We start from the raw sequence: 18,541 nt of genomic DNA, 5'->3' as shown, positions 1-18,541 counted from the left end.
TTGACCCAAGTCTACAAACTTATCGGCCACGGCAGCGGAAACTCCCAGCGCGCTCCCCACCGCCGGGTAGCTTAGATGCGCTACTGGGTGGAGTCGCGCTCCCGGGCCCCACCTATGGGACACAGCTCCCCTGCGTCTCCCTGGTCCACAGCACCCTGCACAAAAAGTCTCTAGGCATCTCGCAAGGCTCAGCTTAATCTACACTTGCTTCCACCCCCGAATCCCGTTAGGATTATGTTATTAACCTTCGAAGGCCACCTCCTGTGGCTCCGTGTGCGGACACCCGCGCGGAATCCTTCCATATCCCCGCCCCGCCCTGCTCTGCGTTCACAACTCTGTCGGGTCAAAAGGCCAAAGACAAACTTCTGCCTCTTTCCTGATCTCACCTTTTCAAAAAAAACCCCACAGCCTGGGAACCCACACACATCGGGACTCCTAGGGCGCTGTTCCCGTCTGGGCATGCTCAGTATCAGGGCAGGTTTTGATTGAAAGTAAAGAAAAAAGAAAAGAAAGAAAAATAGCTTTGTATGATGCCGTCTCCTCCCGTGCTTAGGGCTGGCTGAACAGGTTGTGGGGCATCCCTGCGGGTACCCAAAGGGCTTATCGGGTGCCCTTGACAGCGTCTCCTTGGGATCTCTCCCCATCCTAGGGACCCCCCTCCCCCAACCCTCCTCCACCCCCCTCTTCAGGTCCCTGTCCGCTGTGGGGATGGAGAGACACTAACAGAACTGGGATGGGCGATGTTGGCTGAGGGATCCACCTATTATTAGTGCGCCCGGATTGGCTCCTTGGCGCAGCGTACCGAGGTGGAGCCAATCAGGTGGCCGGGGCTGGGAGATGATGGGCGGCCGCCTCCTCACTGGAGGGATTCCTGGAGAAGCTGCAGTGTGGGGATGCTCCAGACCGAGTCCTGCCCCCAGTGTCTTTCCACCTCCTCCTTCTGCTGCGGCGGCAGCAGTACTTAGCGGCCGCAACTTGAGGCTGCAGCCGGACCAGCCCCCCCAGGGTGGTGCCCAGCCGAGAGGGGGGCCAAGTGCCCCAAAGGGGTGTGTGTAGGGCGGGGGCGGCCAGCTGGGACCAGCTGGTGGCCCTGGAAAACCTCCCACACACCCACACCCACACACCCCTTTTGTGTTGCAGGCTGCCCCTCCAAGCACAGAGGCAGCGAGAGGACGTGTGCGCCTTCGAGGCGGTCCGCCCGGGGAGAGCAGTGGGGACGGAAACCCTCACCACCTCCTGGTCTTCCCTGCAGGTAAGGCGGCGGGACCGGCGGTGCGGCCACCCTGGTGGTGCCTGTTCGCTCGAATCCCTCTGCAAGATTTTGTTCTCGGTACCTTTGGGTTTTGGTGGTGGGCGAGGAGACCTGCGGAGGGAGCCCGGGGTGGCCTATTGTGAGAAATCTGAGACCACATGTGCATCTCCCGGCAAAGCACTTTGCCCAGCGCCCCTGATTTAGAGGCTGGAGTTGATATTGGGCACCCCCCATCTTCCCGCTCCGTCTCTCTCCCTCCGTCCCCCGCCCCAATCTCCATCTCTCACCTCCACCCGCCCCCTTTCCCGTCACCTTTTCATCTTCACCCTCCTGCCATCCTAAGCACGCACAGGGTTTCTTTCTCCTCCTGGAGAGGACTGCCTGTTCTCCGAGGAAAGAAGGGGATAGTGAAGAAAGGAGAAAGATTTCTTTCTGCGGGGGCAGAGGGGCAAGAGAGAATGCGAGCTCCGTGAGAATGAGAGTGCAGAAAGCAATTAAACTGAACAGAGCGAGTAGACCAGCCATCCTGCCGGGCTGTCAGAGAGGGGAAGCATCAAGTTTGACTCGACCTCCTATTTGCAAGAGGCTATGTCTCTCACTTGATTCGTTCCAACGGAACAAAAATAAACCGCCGATCCAACCCACATCCAACTGCTTAATTGCTGTTGTTTTTAAGTGCCAACCAGCTGACTTTTCCTGTTTTCATCTGTCCAGTGGGGCTATTTGGTATTTGCCCATCAGTGATATGTCTGAACTTTGAAGTGTTTCTTGCATAGAGAGAAAAAAAAATGAAAAACATATTATTACTTCCCTGAGGTTCTCTGGTATGGCCTTTATGTTGGGAGGCAAAAAAAAATATGTAAAGTTACAAACATTCGTAGGTAACACCAATATTACCAGGAGGCTTGGGCTTCTACTTTGAGAAAGCTGATCTAGTTAGCTTTGTATACATGTTGATTTTCACTTTCTTGAATATTAGTTAACCCTTTGGGGAAATAAAGCAACCATTTAACTTTTCTGTTACAGCTAATTTGTGTATGAATTGCCATTTCATTCTACCTTTCTACTATCTGCATTCTATTGCCCGGCTAGCAAATTCATGCACTGCCTTATTTCCTTATAATAATAATATTTAATAGATGTAAACATGATGTTTATACAATTTCATTGCTCCAGTTAGAAGGCATATGGAAGCTCAGTTGGCCAAGAACCCTCTTGTACTGGAACAAAGTTTAGAAAGTAATGGTAGAAAGATAACCTCAAATTAAAAAAAAAAAAAAAGTCTTAAGGGGGAAATGTTTTTGTTCTCAAGGAAGAGAAAGAGGCAAAACCACTATGTGCCTTAACTGCCTGCATAATAGGTCAAGGGAAAGGTACTTGTTGGACAGACCTTGACGGCAGCTTCGGCAATTTCTAATGCCATCAGCAATGTCTCCTGTTATGCATCCGAGACAGCTAAGTGATTACTGTCAGATGGGAGAAAGTAGAGAGAAGTGTCTAGTTGGATGTAATGGGAAATCGTTCCAAGTGGGTCCTACATGAGTGCAGAGCAGCCAGCCGATGCTAGCGTCCAGATAAACCCTTTCCTTTGATTTATCAGGGGAAATGCCCAGTCTTAGGTTTATTCTGTGTGTGTGTACATGTCACTTGGGATGAGAAAAGGGAATCATCTTTCTGAACTCTGCCTGATCTTCCACACTAATCTATGCACCACAGAAAGTATTTTTTCACCACATATCTTAGTGTATAAGTTTATACACAACTTAGATAAGAGCTGGTTCCATTTAACATCAGTGTAATGAATATTATTGTCTAAACATTTTCCATTTGAGGCATTTATCTCTGCTATCTAAGTGGAATTACCTAGAGTCACAAAAACAAGATCTTCTTCCCAGGGCTTTGACACTTAACTGGCTTTTTTCCCTTTGTAATGTAGTGTTTTTGTTGAAAGCTGACTAAATTTTGGAGATGCCACCTCTTGCTTACAAGGACAAAAGGACAATCGCTTAATTGCCTCATGTGTATACAACTGAATTAACAAGTTTAGACATGAAAGGATGTATAAAAAGGAAACCAACTATGTTCCATGTGAGCAAAAGAAGGTCTTGTTTGCTTATTTTTCCACTGTCTTAGGAAAGGTAAAAGTTTAGGCTTCCTGGTTTGTGACAAAGTTTTTTCATGTCTCTCTACAAATGTTAATTATAGCAATGCCATATAAAAGAGATGTATCTGAGTGGTTAGTTTTTCACATACTTCTGAAATTAAGTCTTTATGGATACGGGAAGTCAGAACTAATTCCAATATGTAGTGAGTGGATTGAGAAAAGATTTAAATTATAATCTGTCATCCCACCAAATGTTCTAATGTAACAATTTCATACAGCCTTCATCCTTTCTCTGTTTAAGAGAATATTTTATAAATGTCATTAATATTTCTGAACAAATATGATAATTAGATATTTTAAGATATTTTTATAAAAAAATATTGCTAATGTACAGGGGAAATTTTAAAATACTAATTCCAGAAAATGCCACACAATGGGGCGTTGTTCCAGACTAGTTTTGAGCTTCATTTCATAGTGAAGAATATTAGTTATTCTCTGTGGTCAAATTATCAGATAGTTTTAATCAAGAAATATTAAAATGGATAACATGGTGTTTACATGATTAGCTATGCATTTGAGAGGGTGCTAACTAAAAACAAAATTACAACATAGTAGCTTATCTTAATTATATTTGCAAAATGAACTGGAAAATGAATAAGTGCAGAATGTATTAAAAATGTAATTTGAACTTCCTGTTAGCCTAATGACACTATGCATATAATATCAATTCATCTCTTTTGAGGTCAGTATATTAAATCAATTTAGAGTGAATTCCCCACACAGGTTTGTGGAGCCATCTGATCCCAAAGAACGTACACTTAAGACAGACATTTTTATGAGCCTGCAATACTTATAGCTTGTATGATTTCCAGTTTGTGGAATAACCAGTAAGAGATAGCATTAATTCCAAATCGGAACATAATCTTTCTTTTCCCAATGATAGTGATTCAATAATTTGGGGGTAGAAAAGCAAAAATAGAACAGTTTGATTACATAAGGCAAATTTGGTCCAATGTTACAGAAAACCAAAGTTAGACTTTCTGTCATAATGGTAGTGTGGGCCTTGCAAATATTTTGCTAAACAAGTAATGGTTTGTACAAATAAATATCTAATCCATCTGTGATTTAAAAAAGTTTTTAACTGATTTGGTTGCCATAAATGCATCTGTATCAAAAGTTTAAGATGTAAGAGATGTTTTCTAGCTGAATTTGCTTTCCATGGGAATTCACCAAAGCTATTTAAACAGGGATTGAGTATGTGGCTGTCTAAATAAATAAATTGTTTTTCAACTAGCATTTAAAGATATACAGGATGGGGCAAAAGTAGGCTTGCAGTTGTTCTTATCGAAAATAATACAATGATTAATAAATAATATATGAATGAGCTCTGTGTTCCATGCACTTACAACTATAAACCTACATTTACCACACCCTGTATATGTGTGTGTGTGTGTGTGTATAATATATTATATATATTATATAATATATTTATATATGGATATATATGTGGATAAATACATATAAATTTTTAAAAAATTTCTAAAAGGATTATAAACTAATGGACAATATTATATAATCTTCTGACACTAACGGGTACTCCTGTAACCGTTCAAAGGAAGATGACAGTCTCTTAGCTTTTAATAGTTCTTTGGTTGAAAAGCTAGAAATACCCAGAAGAAAAACTGAACAGGGTATGGTTTTTTCCCTTTAAACAGCCCTTCTATGGGTTTGAGAACAAGTGATTTTTATTTGAATCATGGATTAGGAAAAACAAAAACAAAAACCCAGTAACAGAAAATGCACTTCTATGTAAAAGTAACAAATAAGATGAAGTCATATTTTTATAGGACTTGGACATAGTGGGGTGGTAAAGTTCCTATCTTTCTAAGGCTTTTATCAGGTGTTTCTTTCCATGTTTGCATAAAGGTAAACTTGTTCTTATTCTTTTACATAATTGAATATGATTATTATTGCTTTTTCAGGTAAGGGGGTATGGATTGGTATCTTTAATAATTCCTCTAGGAATGATTAGCATTTTTTTCATAATATTATGGTAAACTTTATTCACACCTCTTCAGTAAGTGTGGCCATTTTTTAAAAGCAGGAATTTAACCTTTCTAATTTGAAGAAAACATGTTTTCCTTCAGCTTAGCTGTCATTTTAAGAGAGTTCTTGAAGAGCTACCTTTATATTGGCTATAAGATAAACTGTGGTAGCAGGGTAGTAGAGTGAACATCACTCTACTCTTATATGATAGTAATAGAAAAATAAACTTATTTTAAAATATATTGATAATATGTTCACACTGTCTATTGCAAGTATGACAAAATGCTGTCCTTTCTTGTATATATGAATAAAAATTTGACCTTTGCTGTTGAGAAATACTGCTATGTTGTAGAAAGAGTAAGCAACCAGAGATGCAATTTTGGTTGTTTTAAACATCCTATTCCAAAGAAACTTCCTTTTAAAATATTTATTTCCCTAATTTACAAATAATATTTAAGAGAGTTCTAAAACAAATTAAAACCTAATTTAGAATACAATAGCACATCCATGATAGTTTTAGAAATAATTTTCTGCCACATCTTTGAAAAATATAAAGCAGATTTTTAAAATTTTTCTGTAATTTTAATAATTTTAATATTTAGTTAAACCATAAGTTCTAATTGTTTAGAACTAGTTCTGATTCTCTTTGGGTTTGTTTCATCTCCACAAGTACACTCAGTGCTTGGAAGGGACGTGGAATTTTGGTTTTCAGAATTTGCCAGTAATGCAGATGAGGGGAGTTCAGAGGTCATCTTTTTTGGTTACTTCTATTGTGGAGATACAAAGGAAAAATACTGGTCATTCCTACATCGGTCTCACATATAGTATGTTGAACATAGGAAGTCATTTTGCTAAGGGGGTGTTCTGAAAAATTGTAATTAAAATGTAGATAATAAATACTTCTATTTCTTAGTCGTTTGTACAAAATGAAAGCTGAAAAATTTCCATGTAGAATGAGAATGTGTTTTTTTTTTAGCTAGTATAAAAATCTGGTGAAACTATTCGGTTAAGATAAAATTTCCTAAATTTTCCTGACATCCCTGTCGGATAACATTTTATTATAAATACTAGATTACAACCCTGCTACAGCAACCCCAAATACTGTGCCTGAGACAGTTAGTTAAGTGCCTCAGTCTGAAGCTAATTTTTGATTAAAATATCCAATTAATCAAATCTAGGTGTGGTACTGAAATTTGGTCTTATCTTATCCAAGTGAACCCATTTCTCTATTTGGGAAATGTAGCTTTGCTTAATTCTAATGTGCTTAGAGTTCATATAATTAACTATTATTTTTGCCAAAGGATATTATATAAGTAAAAGGAGTTGTGTGTTGTTTTCTGCAATAGATAAATGTTTTCTTTTTATTTCTAAATAATTCAAAGATAATCAAAGATAAAACGCACATAGGCACTTAAACACAAATCAGAAGATTATTTAAGAACTAGAGGCCCAGTGCACAAAATTCACGCAAAGAGCTCGGCCCTTGGCCGCCACAATGGCTGCCTCTGCCTTGGACCCCGCCGCCATGGCTTAGTCTGGAAGGTTGTCTGGAAGGACATCTGGAATGACCTATGGTCTAATTAGCATATTATGCTTTTATTATTAAAGATGCAAAACATTCTTAAACTACAATTGGTTAAATAAGATGTACTATCTCTTGTCCTCTTCCCACACTCTCCCGGATTTCAACCATCTTTCAGTCACATGGCAATAGAGGGCAAATCAGGCAAACCCACCTCACACCTCTGGTGAGAGTTGCCTGGGTGTGCCTCCTGGGGTCACCCAAGGCCCATTTCCTTCCTGTGCCCAGCCTCCTTGCTTGTCACCCTAGGCTTCGCTCCAGCCTGGAAGCAGGTGATTGGATTTACTAATTGCTGCAGTTGAGACTCATTGGCATGTCTTCATTATCAAGAAGGCAAAAAGAACATGAAAATACTCAGACAAAACATACACAGCTACACCAAACTTAGTATTAATACTTAGAAAATGGGATGTTAAATGTTACATAAGTTATAGGATAATTGATAAAATAGCTTTTCTTTCATGAAATTTCTTTTGATTACTCACAAGTGATCCAGGAAAAGGTGAGGTTGTTCGTCATGAATCAGTATGGCTGCTTTTTTAAACTAATTTACACCAGTTGATAAAACTCAAATAATTGTTAAAGAGAATTTCGGATCCTTGGATTGGCTTTAATACTCCCCAAACCCACTTGTCTTGTTATGAAGACCCTTAAATATTCATATCCTCATCCTCATCATCACACATCATTGACCACAGATTTGTTTTTCTATGGGATCTGTGGTATCATTGTGAAACCATAAGGTTGGTTTGAGGATGGATTACAACAATCTATTTTCAAATATAATGTTATGTGAGAGTTGCTGTAAGTATAAGCAATGTAGCATCAGAGCAGCAGGCTACACTCACTAAAATGTCAATTTAGAATTGTTTGCTCTTTCTTGAGAAGGAAAAAAAAGCCAATTGAGGGTATTTATTTCCTCATGATGTCCTGCACTACAGTATTGTATGCAATAAAACCAGTGGATAGACCCGTGTTCATCACCTATGAAAATGCTTACTTATGAGGAAAAAAAAAATCAACACATGTTTTTTAGACAAATGACTCAATGGCTTTTGAAATAGGAACAGTGGTATAACAGGTTACTAAGGCCTCACTGAGCTCTTCTAGCACTCATCCTTTGACTTAGCAAGATTATTAAGAAGAAAAGTTGACACAATTTCTCAGGAAAAAGACAAGGTACCAAATCATTGAATCTGTTTCTGCCTTGGAATGTCTGCCAGATCCTGGTTTACAAGCCTGGCTTTCTGCCTAATTCACAGCATTTTCATCAGATTTGAGGAGTGAAGAAAGTGTGAACCATTGGGCATTAGAGACTATTTCTAGAGCACCAGAATCTCTTCTATAAATAGAATAACATCACCAATATAAGGCCACAGGTTTTAAATTTAAATATATATAAACCAGACCAATGTATGCCTCAAAGTGCTTGAGTTTTACCTATCTGCACTTAGGAAATTCTTATGTCATAAGCTTAGATAATAACATAATATTACAAATAACATCTCTCTTTTTAGTGTTTTTTTTTAACTTATAATGTTAAATTTAAAAAGCCAAGCAATCACCTCGAGATAACACCTTGAGTTTAATAATTCAAGGAAGTGACATTTCAACAAAAAGCCATATACTCCTAAATTAACCAAAACTGCCCTGCTTTTGAATTGTGGGGGAAAAGAACAAAAAGTACTTGATATACAAGTTTTCAATTTTTTTTGCAAGGGAATCATAGATACTTTCTGAATCACTCATAGACACCGCAAAATGAATATTGATGATAGGAGAGAGCCAACTTCTCCAGGAAAAAGTGAAAGAGACAAGTTCTGTTATGCCTTTAAGAATCTGTCTCATCATTTATATACTGAATAGATAGCAACAGTTTCATTTCTCTTGACTTCTGGACTTTTAGACCTGTATGCATTGAAGCATATTACTACTCACTGTCGGAGTAGATTTGTTCAGCTCTCCCGCTAAAAGGATAATATAGCAATTTTCATGCATTCCCTCTTTTCCTTTCTTATTTTCTTCCTCTCCTTATTCTTCCTGCCATTCTTTTTTTATATTTTAATGAATTATCTTCCTCTAATTACTAACTGAGAGCTTGGTACTCCAGGCTTCATACTAATGGGTTATTTTTTCTCAACAACCAAGAAATGTATTTCTTAGTTTTTATACATTTTAGGTTAGTTTTATGAAGCACATGCATAGATAAGTAAGGGAGCAGGTTCTTAATTTGTTTATGTAACTGGTACACTTAAAGGGAACGTGCCATAATTTGAATGTTTTTTTGTTTTTTTAAATAGATTTTTATTGATTTCAAAGAGAAGAAGGGAGAGGGAGGGAGGGAGGGAGAGAGAGAGAGAGAGAGAGAGAGAGAGAGAGAGAGAGAGAGAGAGAGAAACATCAATGATGAGAGAAAATCATTGATCCATCTGCTTCCTGCAAGCCCCCTACTGGGGATCAAGCATAAAACCCAGGCCCTGACCAGGAACAAAACCATGACCTCTTGGTTCATGAGTCCATGCTCAACCATTGAGACACACCAGCCAGGTTGGTGTTTTTAAGTTCTTAAGTATAAAGACTGGCTTACTGGTCATTTCTAGAACAAAATTGATTGCAGAGAGATAATACAACAATATTTAAAAGTACAAATAGCCCTGGCCAGTTTGCTTAGTGGTTACAGTGTTGACCCATGAACCAAGGGTTCTAGGGTTTGATTCCAGGTCAAGGGCTTGTACCTCCATTGCACATTCCCCAGCCCCAGCAGGTACAGGAGGCAAACAGTCGATGTGACTCTCTCACATGGATTTCTCTCTCTCTCTCTCTCTCTCTCTCTCTCTCTCTCTCTCTCTCTCCCTCTCCCTCTTTTTCTCTCCCTCTATCTTTCTCTCTCCCCCTCTTTTTCTCCCTCCTCTCTCCCCTTCCACTCCTCTTCTCTCCCTCCCACTCTCTCTAAAAATCAATGGAAAAATATCCTTGGGTGAGGATTAAAAAAAAAAAAAAGTGAAAATAAGTGACATATACTACTAGGTGTTGAGTGTACCCCGTGAATCACACAAGGTTGCCTCAAGAAGTCTAATTAAGGAGCCACATTTATTTCAGAGCTGGCGGCTATGAGGGGGCAAATGCTTTCCAAATCTTGAAGCCCTGACTGGCCGTAACATCAGTCTTATAAAGGCAAATATCACAAAGGTATTGATTATGTCTCTAGGTTTGGATTGAGGAACCTCGTTTGCAAAAGCAGTTTGTTACAGAAGCTAAAATTGAGCAAGTTAGTTATCTGCAAAGATTAATTATAGTTTCAGGTCTTGGGACCACTCAGTCAACGGAAACGCATTATCTGGAGCCACTGAGGCAATTTAAAGTAATTGTGTTATCTTGGTCTCCAGGTGCAGAGGAATGTGTTTTGAAAGACCAGTAAGACCACAATCAATGGGGTATTCAATCCACAATCAATGGAGTATTCAAACGAATGGGATAACATATAAGTTAAGAAAATCAAAATAACCTTTCTATTATTTTAGCAAGCAAATAATTACAGAAGCCAGAACAGCAGGATTAAAATATTAAACAGTAATTTTTACCCGAGATGGTTGCTACCATGCTTCATAGGTAGCTTTTTTGTAATATATATTTTGTTATTTCAATGATAATTAAGTAATTGCTCTCATGGCAGTTGTATAGCACTATATTTTTTAAAAATTAAATTGCCTTATTTGACTTTGATAATGAAGAGATTCTCCATTTTGCAGATAGAGGAGACTGAGCAGTTAAGTGATCTGCCTGCAGTTCCACATGTAGGAAGCCTTTTATAATTTTTACCTACAGAAGCATAGGGCCTCCGCATTTAGAAATGGGGACAGAAGTATGTCTTTTAATTCTCTCAAAATATAAAAACTAGTTCGCTATTTTTTACCAAAATGAAAATAAAATTCTAACATTATACTGAATGTTGAACTATATAGTCTTCTTATTTTTGTGGAAAACATAAGACAATTTTAATACACTGTCCTTACTTAGTTACTCTAACTGTGAATGAAATTACATTTGTATTTTAAAATTATTCCAGGAACAGTTATTTTTTTAACTCAAAAAATAACAGGAACAGTTTTTAAATCTATACAAGAAATCACTAAGCCTGAGTCACTAGGCTCAGTTGCCCTTCAGTCATTGCTGTATAACTGCGATATTAAATGTCATTTCACTGTTTGTCTTATTTATAAACTATGTAGTATTAAGTCACTTCCTTGAGTACCCAGAGATGTGGTTGGATGTGTGTAGCTTATCACAAACTCTCCAACCTCATCATGTCTCATTATTTTTCTCATTGGTACTCACACACATAATTTCTTACTGTTTTCTGATTCTAACATTAATGGAAGTTGTTGAATCTATGGATGCTTTTTCTCTTTTATTTCAAGGTAGAAAGAAGTTGGCAGAGAATATATCTAAGCTCCGATTATTATTCAGCCCTAATGTGTGAAATCTATCAATCGGCAATTCTTTGTGTTAAGACTCAAACACAATTGGGAGTGATTGTCAATTGCCATGCACATTGCAATGTGGATTAACATAATTGACTTTCTAGGTGAGCTGATATAAGGAAAAAGGAGTTTTAATTGGGAAAGGGCTGTAGAAAGAACGCAAGATTAATTAGAGCATAGGATAGGTATTTATGGTGATTTTGGACAAACACAGGGTAATCATATTTTTATATTCTTAATATATGTCAGCACCCTCCTGGGTGCTTTCCATGCTTCATTCCATTAATATTCCCAATAACCTTATGAGATTGGTACTAATTTACCTCTAATTTTTAAATGAGAAAATCATAGGAAAGAAATAACTTGCCAGTGTTACACAGATATTATGTAGTTGGATATGGTTTCAACCCCAAACAGCCTATATTTATAAAGCCAATACCCAACCACAAGTAATCACATTAAGCTCCTCACTGGCAGGAGAAGAGTACAGATGGTATCAAAGAGGTAGAGATGACCTACAGAGATAGGAGAGACATAGACAAATTTTATCCACTTCATAGTAATGTGATCAAAACATTAAACTTGGAATCTTCTAGACCTGAATATAAATACCTCCTCTGGCATGATAAGCTTCAATAAGAGAGTTCATACTAAAAGTTTCATTTTAGGAAGGGAAATATAGTAATTTCTGCAAATTGCTACTCTGTTGTCAAATGGCAGATCTTACCACTCCCCCCCCCCATTTTTTTGTTTTGTTTTGTTTGTTTGTTTGTTTTAGTCAGGAACTTTTTCATTTGTAAAAATGTCACCAAACTCAAAATTGTTTAAGGAAGGAAAGGGATTTTAGAGGTCAGGTTATCATAAAGTTCAGGAATATTCTTTATTTGGTCATAGCTGGATATGGAAAATCAAACCATCTGATCAGATCCAGACCTATTGCTTCTTATTCCTCCTTCCACCTCCTCCACCTTGTCCCCACCTCTTCTCTGTTCCTGTTCGGCCAGTGGGTGAGTGATGAGCTTAGTGGTTATATGATTACGTATGATTGAATATTGGCTTTGTAAACATAGACTGCTTCGGTTTGAATCCACGTTCTACTACAATTTAGTTCTACTTTTCTCTAGCATTGCTTTATTTAGAGCCATGTTCCTTCTTTACAGTGGTAAGGATGATTCTAGTGACCATAGGCTTATATAAGAAATTGTGTAGAGTGAATATCTTCTTCCCCAAAAAATTTCCAGAATAAGTTTGATTAGAACAACTTGGATCACTTGTCCTGGACCATTCACTATGATGAGGGCAGTGAAATAATGATATTTTTCTCAGCCAGGACTTGTGTAGTCTCTGGATTTGAAAGTTAGACATAGCATTACTCATCTATATAGAAAGAGAGTTCTGCTGTTACAAGAAGGAAAGTGATTAGATTTAGGACAGGCAAAAGCAACACATGTGTACTAGCTCATAAGGTAGGAGCACTGGCCCATCAGAAGGGATGTTGGCTAGCATTAATGTTGGAGCAGGATGGCTCCAGGAGATTCAGGGAATTCTAGGGAAAGGTGCATAGTAGTTGAGGATGTGGAGAGAAGTGGAACAAGGATGGCTGTTTACAAACAAGTGTGGAGTATTCAATAATTTAACACCGATATGACTACACCAGTGTGAAAAGGCTGAACATCAGAGCACGAGGGCAGAGTTGAGTATCTTTAACTCTCATTGGGTCCTTGCGTTATTGCCTTGACTTCTTTCTTTTTTATTACAGAGGCAATATACCTGTAGGACTTGAGGATTTTTAGATTCTCATCCCAGTGGAGCTGAGAGCAGCCAACTGAAGGCACTCATAGAGCCACCTGTATACATATCAGTACTTCAAAATTTTGTTAGTTTAGTGTAGGGAGTGTTATCTCAAGGGGTTTATAAAGTTTTATTTTATAATTGCCCTAACTGAATATGCATGGCTATAGATGCAATAGAATAACTGCACTAAAGCGCTGTGCTTTTTCTCTTTGCTGTACCATAAACTGAAAAGTTATTATTTAGGAGTAATATATTTCTTCAGTAAGTGCCATGATGTACCTACCACTGTTTTGAATGCTGGGAATACAGAAGCAAATATCAGAAAAATTCTTTGTTTTTATGGAGCTTGCATTCTAGGGGAGAATACAGATAATTAAAAACAGCAACAAAACATAACGAAGGCAGTGTCAAGCATTGAGATATGCTATAAAATAATAAAACAGGCTAATAAGTAAAACAACGTAATACTAGGGACTCTGGTCAACCCATAATGTATAAGCTGAGACATAAAAAGGAAGAGAAGCCAGCTATGTAAATGTCAGAGGAAGGCTTTGTGGATAAAGGAAACCCCAGTGAGGAAACTGCAGTAGGAATGAGTTTGGTCTACAGCAGTTCCTCCCTCTTACCCAATCCATGATTTTGCCTTGCATGGTTTCACTTACCCAAGGTCAACTGCAGTCCCAAAATACTAACTGTAAAATTCAGAAATAACTCATAAGCTTTAAATTGGGTGCCATTCCGTGTAGCATAAAGAGATCTTGTGCTATCCCATTCCACCTTGCCCGGGACTTGAATCATCCCCTTTTCCAACATATCCACCCTGTATGCCAGCACTGCATGTGAGTCACTTAGCAGCCATCTGGGTTATCAGATCCACTACAGACTCCCAAAGTATCGCAGTGCTTGTGCTCCAGTAACCCTTATTTTACTTAGTAATGGCCCCAGCGTGCATGGGTAGGATGCTGGCAACTCAAAAATGCCAAAGAGAAGCTGTAAAGTGCTTTCTTTTTGTGAAAAGGTGTGTTTGTAAGTAAAAAAAAAAAACGTAGTATGTGTTGGGTTTGGTGTTGTCCGTGGTTTGAGGTATCCACTGGGTGATCTTGGAACATGTTCCCTATAAATAAGGGGGGGACTCCTGACTTGCAGTAGAGACAAAAGGCAAATGTAGCTGAGTGTAAAGACACTGGTTTCATGAGTTTGACCCTGCTTTAATATTTTAATTAAAAATAATCTACAGCCCTAGCCAGTACGGCTCAATCGGTTGGAGCATCGTCTAGTGGACCCAAGAATTGAGGGTTCGATAGACAGATAACCGCTATTTACATATAAAGAAATGACATGGTTATAAAGAAGACTAAGGCAAGATATAGGCAAAAAAGACGGTAGGGAGCCCAGCCGGTGTTGCTCAGTGTTTGAGCAGGATCTATGAACCAGGAGGTCACGGTTCGATTCCCTGTCAGGGCACATACCTGGGTTGTGGGTTCAATCCCTGGTTGGGGCTTATGTGGAAGGCAGCCAATCAATCTTTCTCTCTCACATCAATACTTCTCCCTCTCTCTCCCTTCTTTCCTCTCTCTAATCATATCCTGGGGTGAGGATTAAAAAACAAACATACAATCTGAAAACATTTATTAAGGAAAATTTCAAAACAATATGATTATACATAATCTAAACATTATTTAAATATATTTGGTGTCTCATTTCTGCATGGTATGATTTCAGACTATACATATGCTTACTTTATTTTTTTATGGTTATACTCATGGAATCCTATTTCTACCCTGACTTTCAAAATGTATTTTCAGATGTCTTATAATTTCATCCTCCATTTTCATCTTTAAAAGAGTAACTCCTTTTATATTCCATAGACACTTATTGTATATATTTTGTGAAATCTTCATGACCTTTCTCCTTTTGCCTGAATGTCTAAGGGAATGGAACACATGGCCTACCCCAATTTTATTATTTCTCTGAATTAAGTGTATACCTTGGTTTTTTTTTTATCACGGTAATGATTTTTTTTTTCAGTGTAATTTCCTTTCGAGTATATTTTTGATAATATCCTACAAAACTCTAATTTAGATTTTGAAACAAAAGTAAATAAACACTGAGAACATAATGAAACAAATTATTTTGTGTCGATTATCATTTAGACAACACAGGTCTCAGAGCATTAACCGGAAATTATTTTTCCTCTATCTAGTTTCATATCCTGGTTTCAAGAACTCAATAACCCAAGTCTACCTGGGTCACTCTGTGATAGTAAACTAGGTGCTTACAGAAGCATATTAACTTTTGTGAGACTGCAGTACCACTCAATGCGCTGCGGCAGTAATGAAGCAGTAATTAAAGCGTCAATCTTAAAGGCCCTCTTTTCCCCCCCCAAGACTCCTATACACATTATGCTCTGATAATAACATATTTTGAAAATGGAGTTTTCTTTGCTGAGTTCACACAAAACACCCTGTATTTGAGCACAGAAAGAGTATAATAATGGACTCTTCTGGTCAATAGTGGCATGCTCTATGTTTCCCTTATGTGTGGAGCCAAGACTCTTTTCTATCCTAAATATCTTATGCTTTAGGACATATGTACATATATATTTGCATATGTAGTATATTTGAATTTTTTAATGTATCCGATCAATGCACTACATGCAAGTTTTCAGGATTTCGCAATGCTATTTTTATCATTCTGATTTTCCAGTGCCAGGCAGATGGTAGGAAGAGAGCATTCTATAGAATGTTTGTTGGATGAGTGAATGAACCCACTAAGTTTACATAATGTTTTCCAGTGATATTCAAACTCAATACACAGTCAAACACACATTCATTCAAGATGAACAACAGTTCTATTTCTTTCTGCTGTTGTATCTTGATATTATTTTATCTAATTCTCTTCTTTTTTTTTTTTTTTTTTTTTTTTTTTTGCTAATTCATTAAAACATACTGGTCATGACCAACCAAGTTAATGCAACAACCTCCTAATGGATAACAATCTTTAATTTTAAATACTTCCTTAAAAATATTAAGAGTTTTCAAAGAATTACAGTACATTTCAATCTCATTAAGCATACTAGTATGTGAATATACAGGAACTTGCAGTGGCTTATTTTGAATATAAGGTATTATCATACTGTAAATGCATATAATGTAATATAAATCTCATACCAAAATTATAATGTTATTGCTATATTTACATATAGGTGATTTTGTGTGAATTTGCACTGTTGTTTTTTTTTTTTTTTATGTGTGTGTGTGTGTGTGTGTGTTTCTTTAAAACCCACAATGAATCTGGCACCAATACTGTTATTGGCTATTCTCAACCAAGTAGATCCATGTTGGTCTCCTACCTTCTGAGGAATTCAGTTAATAGCCACTAGTTAATATAGCTATCAGTTAAAATATATTAACTTTCTTTTTTAAAAAAAATGGGTTAATACATTGCACTCTTTTTTGTTTATGGATAAACTGTCTTTTTAAAAAATATTTTTATTGATTTCAGAGAGAGCAAGGAAGAGGGAGAGAGAGAAAGATCAATGATGATAGGAAATCATTCATCTGATGCCTCCAGCATGTCCCCTACTGGGGACTGAGCCAGCAACCCAGGCATGTGCCCTGACTGGGAATCGAACCCTGACCTCATAGTTCATTGGTTGATGCTCAACCACCAAGCCACACCAGCTGGGATGGATAAACTTTCTCATAGAGTAGAGAAATATACACAGATATAATAGATTACTTTTCTACCTTTAAAGTAATAAATGAGTAGAGAACTAGTCTATGGAATCAACAGACAATGAAGATTGAGCATAAGTATTCAGGGTTTTGTGTTCAAATTAAAAAACAAATAATACAAAAATTCTCAGCCTGCTTCTAATTTCATGTTGTAGAGATTTTAGTAGATTGTTTCTCTGATACTATTCTGTGCTAACATGTGAAAATCTGTGACCATGGCATTTCCCTACAAGGTAATTAAACAAACAAGTGGCCCAGCAAGAAATGCTCTTTTGACTTCCCTATTATCCGTGTGAGTTTTCTCATAATGGTAGATAAGGTTGGAGATTATGTCTTTAATCCTTTAATCATTCATTAACCTGCTCAAAAATATTTACAGTAAAAACTCCCAGACATTATCAACCACCTATAGAAGAATAAAGTATAGTTCAGTTAAAAGAGACACTGTAAGCAAGTAATGATAATATACTCAGATGTGAATTGTGAAATAGTCAGGATAGTGTAAGATATGCTATGGTAACAAACAGTACAAAAATCTCAGTGGATTCAACACCTAAGCTTTACTTCTTTCTCATACTACATAACCATTGTGGATTATTGTGTGTACATGTTTGGGGAGGAAGAGGTCTTCTGATTTACAGGGACCCAGACTGATGAAGGCTTTAAGGACTAATATGGCTAATATGCAAATCAACCGAACTGCAGAATGACTAGTCACTATGATGCAAACTGACCACCAGGGGGCAGATGCGCAATGTAGGAGCTGTCCCCTGGTGTTCCCACAGGGAGAGCGCTGCTCAGCCAGAAGCTGGGCTCAGGGGTAGCGAGAGCAGCGGCAGTGGTGGAAATCTCCTGCCTTCGTGGCAGTGCTAGGGATGTCCGAATGATGGCTTAGGCTCGCTCCCATGGAGAGTGGGCCTAAGCCATCAGTTGGACATCTCTCGAGGATTTCCGTACTGCGAGAGGGTGCAGGCGGGATGAGGGAACCTCCCTGAGTGCACGAATTTTGTGCACCAGACCTCTAGTTTCAATATAATGTTTAAGGATTCATTGCAGTAGAGAGAAAAGTACTATAAGTTTTCTCACCAACAATAAACTACTTTGACCCTGATCACAGACCAATTGCTGGATCCAGTCTACATGGCCTGTGACTACAGGGCCATAGGAAGCATAACACCCTTCACCCCAACCCTGGCTTTGAAAGGAGAGGATATTACCAAGTCCTTGAAACCTCTTCTGTAAGTCTCAACAGGAAAGTGTGAAGCTTTCGGGGAGGGGAACAGGGCAAGTGCCGGGGGGTAGGGGAGACCAGGGGGAGGTCAATGGGAAAAAAAAAGGAGACATATGTACTACTAATTGATTTGTAATACCTTAAACAAAAAACAAACAAACAAATAAAAGCACATGAGAGTGAATGATTAATTAGTCAAGACAGTGATGGCTTCACAGAAGAAGTGATTCATCAGCTGTACCCTGAGGGATCCTTGTATCATTATGAGAAATGCTTAGTCCATCCTTTAATGAAAACTTTTCTTTTCTTTACCT

General features: G+C 38.2%; 1 protein-coding gene across 2 annotated transcripts in view; it reads left to right on the top strand.

Annotated features, from left to right (window-relative positions):
- Positions 1–496: 496 nt before the first annotated feature.
- Positions 497–18,541, top strand: part of SYT1 (synaptotagmin 1) — a 551,768-nt gene continuing 533,723 nt past the window's right edge. The window contains exons 1-2 of one of the 2 annotated variants that reach the window (XM_081083378.1): positions 497–567; positions 1,141–1,252. The gene's annotated coding sequence lies outside the window, so the exon portion shown is untranslated. Of the gene's footprint in view, positions 568–589; positions 1,253–18,541 lie in introns of those variants that run through there. The other variant, XM_081083379.1, reaches the window with a different exon arrangement.

The sequence above is a fragment of the Myotis nattereri genome (assembly GCF_964212035.1).
Source record: "Myotis nattereri genome assembly, chromosome: 2".
In the NCBI taxonomy this organism is placed as follows: domain Eukaryota; kingdom Metazoa; phylum Chordata; class Mammalia; order Chiroptera; family Vespertilionidae; genus Myotis; species Myotis nattereri.
This window is presented reverse-complemented; position numbering and strand designations above follow the sequence as displayed.